Raw genomic sequence first — 17,432 nt, 5'->3', positions numbered from 1 at the left:
TGTCAGGTATGTGCAGCAGAAGCTGCAGAAGCCCCAGAGGTTGGGGCCGTGCCCAACAGGATGAGGAAGGACAGACAGACTGAAGCTGTTCACACCTCTGCAGTGGACTTGTACCTTGGCAGCAGATACACAATTTCAAGCAAGCATCTGGTCTTATTAGGGGAGTGTTAGCTGCCACATAGCAAGAAAGAGAGGATGTCTTTATTTCTCAGCCCTGAGAGCATGTCTCTGGCTTGTAGACTTCTGTTATTTCCTGACATGCAACTCACAAAGACTGTGAGCCAACATAACTCAGAAGCAAAATCCATAGGAATATATCTGTGTACATGTTATTAAGCATGAAAAGTAAAGTTAGACTAGAAATTACACAAATAAAATTCATTGTGACTGAATAATTAATTGAAGTAATACTAAGTAAAGTAATTCTGATTCCTTTTTTCTTTCACGAAGATCTTATTATGCAGTGTGAGAATGATCAGAGAACTAGAAAATGATCAGAGAACTAGAAAACACGAGCTACAAAGAAAGATTGAACTAATTGGTACTGTGCAATCTATGGAAGAGAAAATGAAACAGAGACATGACAATGGTTTTCAAATACAGAAAAGCTTGCTGCAAAGAAGGGAGGCTTATGTTTTCTGCATCCATGATGAATAAGACAGAAACCAGCAGACCTTATCTGCAGCATTTTAATGAAAAATGACCTGCTTATCTGCAGCAAAAAAAGATTCTGGCAAGATATTAGGCAGCACACTGACTCAGTTAAGGGTAGTAAAGACTGCAAACAGCCCACTCAGAGGAGGTCCATCTGTGGGGTTCTTAAAGAAGAGGTTAGAGAAATGTCCTTTAGGGTATCTGGCCTGCTCTGCAAGACATTTTAAGGCCCTTTCCAGTTCTCTTTTCTATTATTCTACTCATTACATGTAATTATGGTGATTTTTTATACGACAGAAAGCCTGTCTCACCACATCACACGTAACTGAACATTCTGTCATTGGCATCTGTCAGAAAAGTATCAAGAACTGAGTACAATGCAGGGATTAACACTGCTGAATGCTTTTTAATTCATCATATGTGTCAGGCCTTGCTTCAGTGTAAACTCATAGGACAATACCATGAGTGAGTGATGCATAATACACACATCATGTATAGGAACCTCACAAACCAGAGCCTGGAATAAGAAAGATATTAATAATGTGTTAGGCATCTCAGAATTATGGGACAATTCAAGAACTTGCTGTCAGGAGCATTTTATATAAAGCCAGTACCATAATTTCCGTTGGGAACATCAGGAATCAATGTGGAACCATATTTAATAGTAGAGTTACACTGCTACCAAGGGATGACCATTGGGACACCAGGCACAAGCAGCCTTCTGCACTGTACTGTACTGTGGGGTTCAAGGGAGGTCTGTCAGCCTTCTGCAAGATCACACAACAGCTTTATACAAAGAGGTTGTGAGAAATTTCATGACCAGTTAAAGTACAAGAATTACAAAGCATGGAGGACAGTTGCTACGTTCTCATCACTTATTTTAAATTCTCATAGATATTTAATTTTGAGGCTTTGAATTCTCCTTTGAGGGAATCAGTGTTTCTTTGCAGAGTCTCTAAGTGACTTGGGAGCCTAAATTAGCCCTAAGTCATATAGTATGAGAGCCTCCCTATGTAATTATCTTGGTGTTTGTCTGTAACACTATGTTTAACATCCTAACTGGTGAGCAATAATTTACTGAATCCAGAACTGGTGATCCTTGAGTTCAGACAAAGTTGCAGCAGTAGCTGGATTTCAGTGACGTGGCTCATAGCCAGTTTCTGGTCAGATCAGTGGGGCTCCAAGCTGAAATATCTACAAAGTGAATTTGGCCTCTTGCAGTCCAGTGACAGCTTGCTCAGGGGAGAAGCTTGCAAAAGGAATATTAACCAGTTACAAAACCTGACTTTCTGCCCAGTCTTGATTTACTTGCATGGGATATACATATACATATACATATACATATACATATACATATACATATACATATGTGACATATAAAGTATTTGAGCTACCTGCCACATAGTGTGCACCTGGTTTGTGACAGACAGGTAGCCTTTGCAACTGCAAGTTCATTAGAGATTCACAAGCAGGCCACTGACTTGATGGCTGCAGGGCTGTAAACCCTTGTATCTCAAAAGAAAAAAAATCAGAGAAGAAAGAAATGTTTCTGAGTTTCACACAGCTCCTACTAGAAAAGCCACATGCAAGCTTGGTAAACTGCACAGTGAGCCCTTGCAGTCACTCATTCCTCCTTAAACATGATGGGTAATGGAATGGCGTGGTTGGACAGCTGTCCAAGAGCCTGTTTGGAGCAGACTCATTTAGCAGTGATTCTTCACAAGTAAACACCATGTAAGAGCCCAACAGGCAGAAATGAGTACATGAGATGTGCATATTATTCTCTCATCTCTTGCTGGTTTACAGCACTTCACAGTCATTCTAGCAGAGATACCCACAGCTTCAATGTCTTATATATTTATGCAGGAAAACTTCCTAGGCAGAAATTTCTACCCTAAGGTTTAAAGCACACCATAAGCCTGCATATGCTCTGCATGGATGCAAGAGTGAGGTTCCCTCAGACAAAGGTTTTGCAAGCTATTTTAAGAGTCCCAGTTTTCAGACAGCAAATAAGCTGGTTTTTAAAGTACTTTAGCAGATACGTAAAAAGCATTAGTATATGCTTTAAGTTTACCCCTTTTTTTGTCCTTAACTGGTATATTTTCTTTCCTATTTTTAATAACTACATCACATTCCTGCAGTGTAAATGGAAGATTTGTACTGATTTCAGTGGGATATCAATGGCACCTCTGCTTGCTTTATCTTTAGCCATGTCAACATTAGCTTTAATATCTTTGAGTAGTGTGTGTGCCAACACTTGCTTCCATTTTATATCACCTCTCTGATTGATCTGCATGGGGATTTGCTGTCATCAGTGGGTAACTGATGGGCCTTGCAAAAAAACCATATCCCTTGGCTCTTAGCTGTCAAGAAGCTTTATTCCCCACCCCCCTTTCCCCACTCCATTATTTGAAGGGTTTCCAATCCAGGCAACAAAGTAATTAAGGGCACTGGATTTAACGTTGACTGTAACAGGACTATCCATCCAAATTTGACTTACATTACCTAATTTTGATTTTTCCCTGCAGAACATTTACAAGGCCAGGCAGGTGTATTATCTCTGCATTCCATTCATTTTCAAGCATGACTGGAACAGGTGGCAACACACTGATGTGTGTTTAATGGAACAGACATTCAAATACATATTTCAAAACTGGGAAAATTATTTCCTTTGTAATGCTGTCAAAACATGAGCAGTGACAATTTCAGGAATACGCTACATCATCCTAAACTGTGTCTCACTTTCATGTCTAGCCACTGCCAACCGGTATTTTACTTTTCAGATTTTTGTGGTCTTCACTGATGCCTTGCTGTCTGTGCTTGGAAAAATTACATGAGTGGTTTCAGTGTGTAACTTAATTGTTTTGATGCAACAGCATGCGGCCCTGCCTTGACTGAATGACTTCTGCCTGACTGTTGCTTTAACCTTCTGCACCCTTCAATCCACCAGCATTTGAAGTCAGTGGCAGCTGTATTTATATCCTACGCTCAGAAGCCTGACCTGGAAGTCAGTCTTGTGCCAACTGCTTCTGCATGTCTGGGGAGACTACCCACTTTCACAGGCAGTCCAGATGGCTGCAGCTGTGGATGGAAACATCACTGTGTCACTTCTCCTGGCTGGGGACCCATGCGGTTCCTGTGCCTTTTCAGAAAGGAGTGCTTCTCCCAGCTGCGTGCCTTCCTTCTCGTAGGAAAACGTGGAAAAGACTAGAGGTTGCACTAGAAGTGGAAGTTTATTAACACTGTTGGCATTAAGTATATTTAATATTTAACCCCGTTCCCTCCATAATCAGAGGAGGGAGGTGTGTACTTCCAATGTGGATCATTAAGGGGAAATGCCCAAAGTGTCCTTTGGTATATGATTTCCACACTTACAGTTCTAGCTTTCAATCACTGCTCATGATGCCTGAGTCTCTAATATTGCAGACTCAGAACCAATTTTCAGCTGCAGCAAGCTAAAACCCTCAGAGAGTCTCGTTGGTTTCAGCAGAATTATTTGATTGTGTAATGCAAAGGCTGAGTCCTTACCTTTTAAAAAAACACAACTAATTCTGGTCTATTTAAATGCTCCTGAGAGTCACAGGAAACTATTTTCACAGAAAGGGATGCACAACAGCCTGATGGAGATCACACTAAAGTCAATGACCATCTTTCTGCCTTACTGTTACAGGCAACTGCAAGTTTCTGGCTGACTTGACATCACAAATAAGTGTTTTATTTTAATATCACTGTTTTAGAAGCATAAGGAATTTTTTTATTTCCCTGAAAACCAAAAATAGGTTAAATTATAAATATTGTATAAGTCAGTTTTCATAATGGTAATATTCAGAACTGTTTAAATGAGCCAAGGTATTTGCAGTAACTGACCTAATTCTTGAAACAGGAGAATATTTTTAAAAAGAAATTTAATTAAACGTAGATAGAAGATGTATATTTAACAGGATCAGATATTTCAGAAATTGAGCTATTTTTAATTCTATACTTTAACTACTTCTTGATTCCTTTGAACTTTATTGCCAAATATGTAGAACGTTAATTAAGAAATTTCCTTCAGAATCAGGTCCCAAAGTGAGTTAACACAAATTATAAAACAATATCCACTGACATAGACTCCTCACAGCTCTGAAATCTCAATGCCACAGAATATTGACAATAATTATAATTATATTTAATCTTTCTCTTGTGACTTTCTTTTGGCCTAACCATGTTCCCACCCCATCAACATAGTCACTAGATGGCAGGTGCTCAAACGTGGTGTCAAAACATGCTACAAATTTATTTTAGCCCAGGTAAAGGCTAAATGGAAGATTTAGGAATTTTAGGCCTTTTGAGACAATGGACCAATAAAATGTCTCAAGAAGAATCAGTGACCATTGGACCAGGTGGGAAATGAATGTACCAAGCATTCCAAATACATGAAGGAAATGGCTTCAGCTGACTCAGATTTTATTACATGGTAATGGAGGTGTCTCCACTTTTATTGTTGTTTTTATTGTTGTTGTTTTGGCTTTTACGGGATTTTGGGAGGGGTTTTTTTCCTTTGTAAGCTGGAAATCAGCAAAGACAAAAGACATTTTTTGTTCAGTGCAAACACTGAACAACTGTCTCATACAGATGTGCTACTATTTCCAGCTAGCTGCCTACCTGAAGGAGCCTAATCTGGGCAGGCTTGACAGTGTTTAGCACCTATTTCCTCCACAGCTGTTACACATCAAAACTTCTGATCTTTAACTTCATGTCTAAACACAAATGCTCTCAGCTGGTTCAAGATATTCAGCTGTCGTGCTTTTTCAAAAACATAAAATATACAGAATTAAAGAATGCAGCAGAACGTTAACTTAGTAAGAAAATGCCTGTTCAGATCCCTTTATTTCACACTACATGTCCAGCATAATGTCAGCTGCTTCCTTGAATTTCTCCTAGAATCAGGAATGGTGCAGAGATTATACCAAGATAAGTAAATAGCTAAGAAAGATTTGTGGCATTTGGAAAAAAAAAAGCAAAACAAAACAAACAAACAAAAACAAAACAAAACAACCAAAAAAGTTTTAAAATTGTTTATACCACATTCAAAATTAATAAAGACATTGACCTATTAATAAAAGCCAATTTACTTTAATCATCTGACCAGTGACATAATGATCTTGTTATTCACAGATATGAAAATAAACCAAAAAACACCGAGATTTTGAATTAATGAACTATTTCTGTACAACTCTCAATAATCTTTGGAAACTCAGCAATTGGGAGAAAAACCTCTTAGTTCATTCCTTTCTCTTTAGAGTTACTCTGATGCTCTGGACACGCTCAGGATTTGGATGATGGCCTCACCTCAAGCTTCACGCAGACCATAGAGCCCATCCTTTGAAAACTGCTCAGTGTTTTGGACATTTGTCTTTCCGCTGACTTTCAGGACTTCATCCAAAGTCTCCATTTTGCCTGACAAAAACTGGAGTGATTGCCGCCAATTACTGGAAATTTATTCAGCAACCAAATTGTGTCAGCAAACACCCATGCAATAATTCTTTAATCCTGACTCAGTCATTCTCTAGGAAGGTCACAATTATAAGCAGTTGACTGTAATTTGTGTGCTTTATTTTCTCCATGGCTAATTCATTAGCTAAGATGTCCACCTTTATTTACTACACTGTTGTGGGATTGGTTGGTTCATGGGAAGCACAGGTCTGACCCCATGTGCTGAACATAAGGCTCATACAGACAATTTTTTGCAGTGTTAGCTGCCCAAATGTTGGTGGCAGCTTGCTTACTGCAAGCTGCTTGTCTCCACTCCTTGATCACAATGTACCTGCCAGGTGATAAACTGATTTAAGAGGCCATGTTGCATGACTCCACAGTATCCACATGATCTCTTCAGATTAAAAAAACCCAATACATTACTGACCACCTCTTACCCTCCAAAAAAAGACTCAACTCGGCCCATAAGAGCCAAACTGTCAAAAAGCAAAGTTTACCTTGAAGGACCCAGCCATAAACAGCGTAAGATGAGAGATACTAATGGACCTCAATCTGGAAATCCCAATTAAAGGCTGTATCACACCCACTGACACTATGCCATAAATTTCACTGTCCATATGGAACAGCAAAGGAGCTTCATGTTCTGTAAATCAAGTAACTTATGGAGTGCAGTAGAAGTAGACACCATCAAACAAACCTGACACAGGCACAGTGTGGAGGGGAGTCTGGACTGTGAGGCCCAGAAAATCATATAAAACAAAGAAACTGGTTCCCTCTGGCTGTGTAAAGATCTGTGAAGCACTGACTCTTGGTCTCAAAGATCCTGTTTAGGTTCACTCACAAACACTGCCTTCAGAGGGGACACGTTTGGTGCAAGATACAAGTAGGTGTTTTTAGGGAAGGGCAGCATTGTGATGTGAATGGTGGCTGGACCCTCCCCTCCCCTGCCTTGCTTTCATCAAATCCAGCTGGAACTTCTGTGAACAGGACCCCTTCTCCCTGGCTTTGCTGCTTTCCTTTCCAACAGAGGCCATAACAGCATTCAGCTCACAAAGATGAAACCTAAATTCAAAACAGCACAGTCTGTCAGACCAAATAAAACCGGAGGCTGTCTCAGTGCATAAGTGCAGCTGTACCTTTGCCCAATTTACAGTACATTTTGAAATGTACTTAAATAACAGTCTTTTTCACTGCAGTCAGTTATAATGGTCATTAGAGTGCTCTGCATCAGCTTGATGCGCTCATGAGCCTGAATAGTAGCAATTTATTACCCACGGGGCCATGCAGCTTCAATTTCCAGTGGCACAATGAGTTTTCTTTCATTACTATAGAGACATTTCGGTGCGTTCATTCACCTTCCCTGAAGACAGCCGAAGTGCCCCAGTGAGAATTAAGTACACAAATTTTCCACACTGTATGATACACCTACCAATTTTTCTACTGCTATTTTGTAGGATTTAGAAACCATTTTCTGAAAAAAATAATTTTCTGAAACCTGACAGTTTTATCAAGGGCTGACTCGCTCCTTCACTACACCTTCCTGCCCTCAAGCCAGATGGGTAACCCAGAAGTCCAGTTTTGCCTTTCCTCGTGGAAATAAACTCAAGAAGGATACTCTGGAAAGCAAACCTCTCTTATATTCCCTGAGTGAGATAAGGGTCACCAATGCAGCACAGCAGTTTCTTACCCAAGAGATACATGTCTTTTGACATTGTTGATGACTCAGGCCTCCCTAAAAGCAAAGCTAAATGGTCCCTGCAGTCTCAAAGACAATACCAGCATACCAAGTGCTGGTATGACATGTTTTTCTGAGTCATCCACCTTTTTTTGAAAACTCTGCCTACATTTGAACTATTTATTTGAGACACATTCTGACTGTACACAAAATATAAACTGATTTATTTTTATTTAGTCAGCCTGCTCCATAATCAAAATCATATTGCTCTGTTTTTAAGCTTTTCAAGCAAAATATAGAGTACATGAGGCTCACCACTAGTATTCCCAAAGATTCATTGATCCTTCCAACAAATCAGTGAATACCTGAGCGACTTATGAAAAGGGAAAATACAGGGGGTTTTTAAGACCATTGCAACTCATTGGAGTTTTATTCTTTAGGACTCAGAGTTGACTGAATAATGAGTCAGTCATAAAGTTTGTGGCCTGTGCTAAAATCAGACAGGGATGAGTTGCCTGCTCTAATGTGCTCATTAGGGACAGAGTAAGTACATCCTGGTATGCTTGAATAGAACAATTATTTTCTGCTGCAATTGAAATGAATTATCAAATGCCAAGTGAAAAGCTCTGTTCTGAGTCATCATTCATCAGGAAAGATTTGTTCACAGCATTATAAAAGCTTGCAGGATCAAACGTTTATATATGACTGCATTATTTGTGCCAGCAATCAACACTTGCAGCTCTTTAACACACCTAAATGAAGTTTCCTTTCATCTTTCCTGCCAGCACTCGGAATATACTTCAAACTATTGTTATCAAGACGTGAATATGGTACTGTTGCATTCACTGAAATTTGCTTCACCTTTTTTGAATTTTCTTGAGTGGCAAAGTTATGAACAAACAGGACTTGGCAGCATGTACCCGCTGGGAACCTCAGCCAACGCACCCTGAGGAGCCCAGACGGGAGCCCACGTCCAAGACACCATCCACAGCCAACTGCAGAACTGTTTGTGGTAGGCTAGGAAATCCCAAGGGACTAAAAACCATCTACTTTTATTCAAAGGTTAAAGTGGCCTTCCCTTGCCCTTAAAGATTGCAGGGCAAGTTGTAGTATGTGAGGTGTTGGAAAACAAAATTAAACTTACGCTACTAGAGGTCCCTTGTTTTCAAAAGACAAAAAGAAACAGCAAAAGCAGGCTAAAAATGAATCATATCAAATTTACCATAGTTCTGATGTATTCCTTCTTATTTAGCTGAAGACAAAGTCGATATTACTGCTGAACTTATAAGCTTTATTAAGTAAATTACATTGAAAGATAAGAAGCTATGGAAAGTAAAATTAAAAAAAAAGGGGGGGGGGTGTTACATTATACTAATAGAATTAAGTCCTGGGAATTAACATGCACAGTTTAAAATTTTATCAAGTACAAATAATCAAACTTGTTAATTAATTTCTTCTAGGCACAAAATTGCAATTAAACCAAAATTATCTCCTTGGTACACAGTAGATGCACTACCGGAACTAAAATGGAGGATCATTTTGCACCATTTTTTGCACATGAGGCAAAACAGGTTTGCACTACCCAGGAAACAGCTTTGACTGAGACACTGTTCAATACCTAGTAAATAAACCTTATATTAAAAGCACGTACACATGCTACAGTTCTGCTACTAATGCTTTCAAGTCACATACCCAATGGCTACATGCTTCAGGCAAATCCAGGCAGGCACTCAAGAGCCTCCTTGTCAATCTGGGCCACACCTAAAGTGGCCTCTCACATTTTAGCACCATGTGGTCATCCTATGAGCCTCAGCCCTCTCCTGTGAGTCTGCTGAAACACTTTCCCTCCAGGTCTTGCAGTGCCCTGAGCCCTCTTGCTGTCTCAGGCTGTTCTTGGATTTTCCACGATGACGTGGCCACTTTTTTCATGCTTTGCCTTACGCTGCCTTGAATGCTGATTTGCTGGCTGGTTCACACTCACTTTTGTGGTCTGCTTTCACTTACCCCAGAATTTTCCTTTGAAGTGAAAGACTCAATATGTGAGCATTGTGGTTTTTTGCTACAAATCTTCATTTAGAAAACAGTTTTGAGGTAAAATGTGTCTGTCCTCCACAGCTGTGTGCTCCCCACTTAGCACTCTGGCATGCTCTACCCAAGGGGCTCTCTCAGCTCTGCTCTAACAGGATGAAATGAGGGAGAGCAGAAGCATGTAAGGAAAAGAAAGCCGTCAGGTTTCCCTTCTTGTTTTGTAACGATTTTCCTAATTCCCTATTGTTCATTCGAATAAGGACTAGTTCTCAGCAGAAAACTCTTAATCTTTCAAAATACCCTGGAATTTAAAGACGACAATGAATGAACAAATAATTACATAAAAACGTTTGAGGTGAGAAGGCAGTTTCAGAAAATTTGGAGAGAAAACGAAGGGGAGTTATGGGGGTAAGGGACTAGGGAAGCACTTCCTCCCAAATCCCTTTCTTGTCCTGCCTTCTCCTTTCGCTGCTGCTCGTGGGAATGGGAAGCACGTGGCTTTGAATGGTCATGATCCTGATACCAGAAGATGCTGTGGTTGAAAAAACTAAAGCTATCTTCTGGGCGGCTAACACCTCCGCAGCCGCTGACCTCGGGCACGGCACTTTGAGAAGGAAGCGCTGCCCGCGCTCCCTGCCAGTGCCTCCTGTGAAATACAAAGCTGTGTTTTGCGTCAGGTACATACAGGCAACCTGTGTATCTGTGATTGTGACATGTGTGGAAACTGACCATGGGACAGTTATAAAGACAATTCTAATAAATAACTGAGAAAGTAAAGCATGGATGAAGGCCTTTGAACCTATCTTTTGTTTGCAATTAACCTTTTAATAAAGGTTTATAAAGGTCTTAAGTTGATTTAGGAGCATTTGAATTAAAGCTTCAAGGATGTTGCTATTTGACAGGGACTTTCTGCTCCTAGATAAAAATAGTTTTGCAATAATAACCTTTTGAAGTATAATTTTAGAATATCGCTTGTAGTAAGGATCTTTGAAACTATAGCTTTAGAATATATAAAAATGAAACATGCTTATCTCGACGCCTTAACAAAATACTGAAAAGCATCTTGAGAAAGGAAGATGAACATCAACTCAAGGATTGATAGGTTCGACCAAGGGAAGCTGGACATCACTGGTATGAGATTTACAGTCCTTGCAATTAAAAGTGAACCTGCATCTGGAATTTGGACCTCACCAGCTGGGAGACTTCTTTCTTCTGTCGGAAGCTGGACCCCACCATCTGGGGATACTCTTTTCTGAGATACATCCTGAGAAAAACTAAATCACAATAGTGTATAGAATTGTGACGTAAAAATTGGGAATAGAAACTGCTGAGAAAGCTTATGAGTATATCTGTAAGCCCCAACTATCGGCGTGCAGCTGGAGGGAAAATTCCCCCCACTGCACCCAGCGCAGTATTGCTCATGCTAATTATTAATTAATAAATTGATTGCTGCTTGAATATTGGCCTAGGCAAGCTTCTCATTTATAACACTCCCGCTCTCCCTCCCGGTGCTCCCCTGCTTCTTCCCGGTGCTCCCGCTCTCCCTCCCGGTGCTCCCCTGCTCCTTCCCGGTGCTCCCCTGCTCCTTCCCGGTGCTCCCCTGCTCCTTCCCGGTGCTCCCGCTCTCCCTCCCGGTGCTCCCCTGCTCCTTCCCGGTGCTCCCGCTCTCCCTCCCGGTGCTCCCCTGCTCCTTCCCGGCCCCGTGCGCGGGCGGACGCCGCCACCTGCCGGGCGCGGCCGGGATCGCAGCGGGATCCCGGCCGGAGCAGCGGGCGAGCCGCGGCCGCACACGGGGACAGGAGCCGCAGCACCGCGTCCGCTCGGGGGCCGGCGATCAGAGTTGGCCCCCGGCGCCAGGAGGCGTTTGCTGCAGGGCTACGCGGGAGCACAGATTTCAGGGACCAAGGTGGGAGTCCCTTCTGGGGGCATTCCTGAGACGGAAAAGAGTATCCGACCCGCATCCGACATAGTGGGATGTCGCTGTTGAATCGCAGAATGGTTTGGATTGAAAAGGATATTAAAGATCATGTAGTTCCAACCCCCTGCCATAGGCAGCAACACCTACCACTAGACCAGGTTGTTCATAGTCCCAGCTTGGACTTGAACACTTCCAAGGATGGCATAGCCACAACCTTCCTGGGCAACCTTTTCCAGTGTCTCACCACCCTCACAGTAAATAATTTCTTCCTAATATCTAATCTAAACCTACTTTCTTTCCCCTTGAAGCCATACCACTTGTTCTATCACTGCATGCCCTTCTCCAGCTGCCTCGTAACCTCCATTCAGGTCCTAGAAGGCTGCCCAGATACTCTCTTTCTGTATGTGCAAAGGAAATGCTGTGATGCCACTTTAATAAAAATCAAACAGAAGAAACAATCTGTTCACCTCCTTATCTATCCCTAAGCCCTGGCTCCAACTCCAGCCACCTGGACACAGGGACAGGATCATGGACGGCTGAGTTTAGAGAGGGCCCATGGCCCACCCACCCCAGCCACATGGAATTCCCAGCACACTCCTAGTGCCCAAAAATGTTATGACTACTCCTGTAATGTCTAGTGTCCACAGCAGGAGCTGGGGGTTTTTTTCTACTCTTAGGAAAAAATGAGATAAGCATTCAACACATTTTCTGTTTCAGAATTAAACAGTGACAGAGTAATTGCTAGCTGGAACAAATAACAACTTTGTAATTTATCCAAGTTCTTGGAGGAGGGAAAATAATACCACGCTGCACAACATTCAGGTACTTTAAGCTGCTACGTAGAGCACTGTGCTTGGCAAGTTGTTACATTTCAGTTCTCTGGCTTATAGCCCCATACACCACAGCTGCTCTGCCAAACAACGCTTCTTAGAAGCTGACTGCAACACATCTCCCCTCATCAAACTCACTAGCACTTCTATTGGTATTTCTCAGAACAAGTATCAAAGCTCAAGGACTGCATATTATGTTAAGTAGATCAATATCGGGTATAAAACAATGGTGTTGGTGCTGGGGGGAAAATGCCATTTATTTGAAGAGTTATACCAGCTGTGGGAAGTCACAGGCAATTGAGTGGGGGAGAATTAAATATGTAACTTTCTCATCTGCTGTATTTAATCACTTGATATAATATATACATCCTTGATCTTTGATATTTGGAGTACTGCATAAATTGTCAGATTTTTTGAAGCATCCTTTTGCATCCAAAGGAATGTTAGGTACAAAGGATCAGTCAGTATTCTCCGGCTAAATTAAATGCTAGAGGAAAACTCCAATAAAATTATGTACCTACACTTCACAATACAGCTACTGTTTAATATTTGAACTGCAGGCACTTGCATGTGCTTATACAACTACTGATAATCCATTTAAAGTGAATCTGCAGAATGAAGCCACTATATTCAAAATCAGTATCTTCTGTGCATTTGCTATGAATGCTAAAATTGATAGTGATCTTCAGTGCCTCTATCTAACTTAAGCCCTCAAGATTTGTGTTTTCCTCAATTTGTTGGCTTAGCATGAGGTATGTTTTCATGAGAAATATAGATTTATTTAGAGGAAACAGACACCTGAATTGTCAAGTTATTTATACACTTTGCTGTTTTCCAAGTGCTATTGAGCTGGTATTTTTCCCACATCATTTCTTATACTAAATATGCCTTTTTGCTCCTCACTTCTGCCTAGGTCTGAGATACAAATAGGTCACAAACCTTCCCCCTCAGCAGTTACACACATCTGTGATCCAAAGGGAGTTGAAAATTCACATGGGTATCTAGAAGACTCAAGTATTGTTCTCCAGGCTGTGCCAGGACATAGACAGAGAGAGGAATGCATGGCACTGGTGAAAAATGTGTTGGTGAAATGAACCTGGTTCTCATTCTGCAATGTTTCTCGGTCAGTGCCAGGAGAATGAGGCTATTTTTCCTTCTGTCCTGAGACAAGGAATTGTCTGCCCCTGGTAAGGAAGTGGTTATGGATAGACTGTAACCTCAGCACTGGAAGAGGAGAGCTACTTCTTACTCAACCTGAAGTCTAAGAGGGTCAGATAAATAGTGGAAAGGAGCCTTTCAATCCCAAGTCTGGATCAACAGAGGTCCGTCCAAGTTATTATTATATCCATTAATATTCCTCCTGCTCCTGAGGGCTGGCAGCAGTGGGTTGGGGAGGGGCTTTCTGGTTAAAGTTATAAAGAACAAATGGTCACAGTGTCAATCTGTCCCCAGTTTAAAATCTCTGAACCGGGTGCAGGCCATAGGGCTAAAACATATGCTCATCATTATGAGTAGGACAGACAGAACAGGCAGCTCAGACCATCTGCTACCTTGAAATAAGTGCCTGATCAATCCTGTTGCAATTGTTTTAGGCATGAAGGAACTCTCGATCCCCTTAAGTCTATTCTGACATTTTCTTTCCTGTGCATTTTTTGCTTCTCTAGTGGTCTTTGACTGAGCAGCTGCTTAAAGCTCTTTGTAGATGTCTTTGCCACACTCATTCAAACTCCTTGCTCAGCAGTGGCATTAACAGAGGATGTATAAAAGCTACTTCATATGTTCTGGACCTACCCAACAGAGAGCTGACCCTGCCCAAGGGCAGAAAACTGAGCTGTGTGCACCTTGGCTTGATGGTACTCTGCGTCCCACATACCTTTGCAGCACAGTCAGACAACAACATTTCTTCCATATACAGAACATTAGGCCATTCCCTCAGAAATATGTAAGACAAAGCTGCAGTCCATAGGGGTGCTGGGTACCTGCTCAAAGAGTTGCAGAACCAGAACCTGTCATGTTTCAGATTAAGGAGAAATCCTTAAAACAAATTAAGGAATCACAAGAAGTTCTTCACTCCATACCACCATGTTCCTCAGTGTTTTCACCTAAGGTTTGATTTCTTTAAGCTTAGTCAAACATGGGGTACATATATCTGAACACCTTTTCCAGGGAGATAACAAAATGTGCAAACTCATAACTGAGATAATAAGAATGCTTAGCTCAACTATTATGCAGATAAGAAAGCAGGCATCAGTGCAAATTCATTTCATTCTGATAATTAGATCCTGCTGACATTTTCTGTGGGAGTAAGTTGAGGAGAGCCAGTGATTCTAGCTGCTGTTCAGATACCAAGGAGGAATAAGAAGTAATTGCAGCTTGTCATAAAGAAAGGTGGCATGGAGCAATGCCTATTTCAGATACGACTTTATTTTCCAAAAGACTGTGAAGATTAACTTTATATCTGGGAAAAATAATTCTTTTTTAGGTTAACCTGATGGCTTTTGGGGACCACATTTTTCCACTAGCTAATCAAGCTCTATGTTACACCAAGACCAGGTCCTAACAAATTTCAGTAAGCCAGGGGGGAATGAGGAGCTCTGGTGGGCCAATTTTGTGGTTTTAAGTGGCAAGTTAGGGAGGCAGGAAGAGTGGTGAGTGGTGCTGGGCATGTTTGCCAGGGGACCATGTCTTCATGAGATTTCCTCTGCAAACTTTATAAAGACCTGCCTGCAACAGGAGCATGGCTGCAGATTTCCATCAGTGCAGCCTAGAGTCATGTCTCTCCAGGGACAGAATGACACTGGGACAATCACTCTCACAGTATGATCGGGATATTGTCTGGTAGTTGCTGCATACAACTATTTGCCATGATTCTTGTCCTTCACTCACTAGCTTGGCACATCACTGTCTCACCTCTCTGCTTTCTTTCTACAAGGAAAAATTTTCAAAAAGAGGTGAAATTTGTTATTTGTATAATACTTGAGATCCATAAGCAAAGACACTTCCAGGGGCAAGGGTTTTGTTGTTTAAAACCTTAAAGATATTGTGCAGGGTGCTTTTTGGGGTTTTTTGTTTGTTTCTTTTTGGTTTGGTTTTTTTTGGTGAAGCCATCAAAACTCGCACTGTAAACACTACACTATTCCTTGTAATACCTTAGTCAGATAGTGTAAAACTGAGTCCATGTTTAATTTATTTGGAGTAGGACCTTTCAGCAGAAGGAATCTTCTGTGAGTCTTTGCAAATCTGTATGAGGACAATGCAAAGATAGGGGCTGGTAAATTAGGCTGGTAAATTAGGAAGCAGCTATATTTTCTTCATGTAGTTGCTAACAAAAGTATGTCTTGTCTGTCCCAGATGCAACAACATTTGTCTTTGCAACTGTATTCCAACAGCAGAATTGTGGCACAAATATTTTTTTCTTTTCTCTCTATGGATTAGAGAGCTGGCAACAAACAAAGGCAACAAATTCACACAAAGGACTAGGGAACGTGTCTTTTGAGACAGAGAAAGAAGGCATCATCAGGGATACTCTCAGACTTTCCCATGCTGGGGCAGTAGAGATGCTGCTTGCCAGCCCCAAGCCAAGCCATGGCGGGGCTGGAAGGCTCCAGAGTTCAGGAGTAGACCCTGGATCTCCCAGAAGGATCCTGGACTCTCCCAAAATAACTAAACCGCAGCATGAACACTGATTCAAGGTGTTGGGGAAACTGAGGCAGAAATACAACTTTGTGGTTTATTGCTCTTATCGTTTCTATATTTTATTACTTGTGCTGCTAAATAAAGAACAACTGTGATGTTAAAACCTCAGTCCTTTCCTAATACGAACAAACCAAAAGTTATCTATAATAATTTGAAAACAAGTTTAAAACGTGCCAATACCTTTTTATGTCCCAAGTCCCAGGTACTGAATTTGACACACTTTCCAGCTGTCTTAAATGAAGCACAAGCAAACAGAAGAATTTCTTGAAAAAATTAATTTAGTATTCTTGCTGTTTAACTCCTTGGAGAGATCACTTCATTATAGTGCTGATCCTTTTCTGTGAGAACACTGACTCTGCTTGCACAAGATCTTTAACTGGTTTTATTTGCAATGTTAAATCACTGAAGGGAATGTTAAATACAGAAAGAAAAATTTCTGTGCACAGAATTCTAAGGCATGCCTGCAATAGACAACCTCTGCTTTTTTCATCTGCCTGTAAATTTCTGAAGGTGGAATATTACTCTTGGGGCTCTGAAAAACTGTGTTTCACAGATGCAAAAAATTGTCTCTAGAAGATTCACCATCATGTACACATTAGCTTGTCACCTTGGATAGTAAACTTCACAAACATATTTTCATCTTTTTCATGCTAAGTTTCCTGAATAAAAGAAGAGTACATCACATTCCTTTGATTTGTAGCTTGTATATTTTGTAAACAGCTTTGCCACAAAAAATCTGACAACACTAAGGTAACAGGATGTTCTTTTCAAAGTCCCTAAGCTTACAGTCTTTGCTATTATTTACACATATCAGCTCTGAAATACTGCAATTAGTAGGATGAATTTTGGAGGAATGCATCCAGAGGAACAATCAAGGCTGATTGTCTTGAAAGATGCAAAAGCTATTAGTGATCCCGTGAAGTATTAGGAATGTTGATCCTGCTTCACTAAACAGCTTGGCATTTCCAGCTCTTGCTTTTTACTGACAAAGCTATCAGAAATGGCACATTTGTCCCATAAAATTGAAAAATAGCTATCTGCCTACTCAGAACTTCCTTTCATTTAGGTTTGGTGTGAGATATGCAAAGCATATTTATGCCTGGCATATTGGATTGTTATATTCAATTTTCTGAATGTCTGACACTAGCTTGAGGGA

This window comes from Passer domesticus, chromosome 2, assembly GCF_036417665.1.
Source record: "Passer domesticus isolate bPasDom1 chromosome 2, bPasDom1.hap1, whole genome shotgun sequence".
Taxonomy (NCBI): domain Eukaryota; kingdom Metazoa; phylum Chordata; class Aves; order Passeriformes; family Passeridae; genus Passer; species Passer domesticus.
This window is presented reverse-complemented; position numbering follows the sequence as displayed.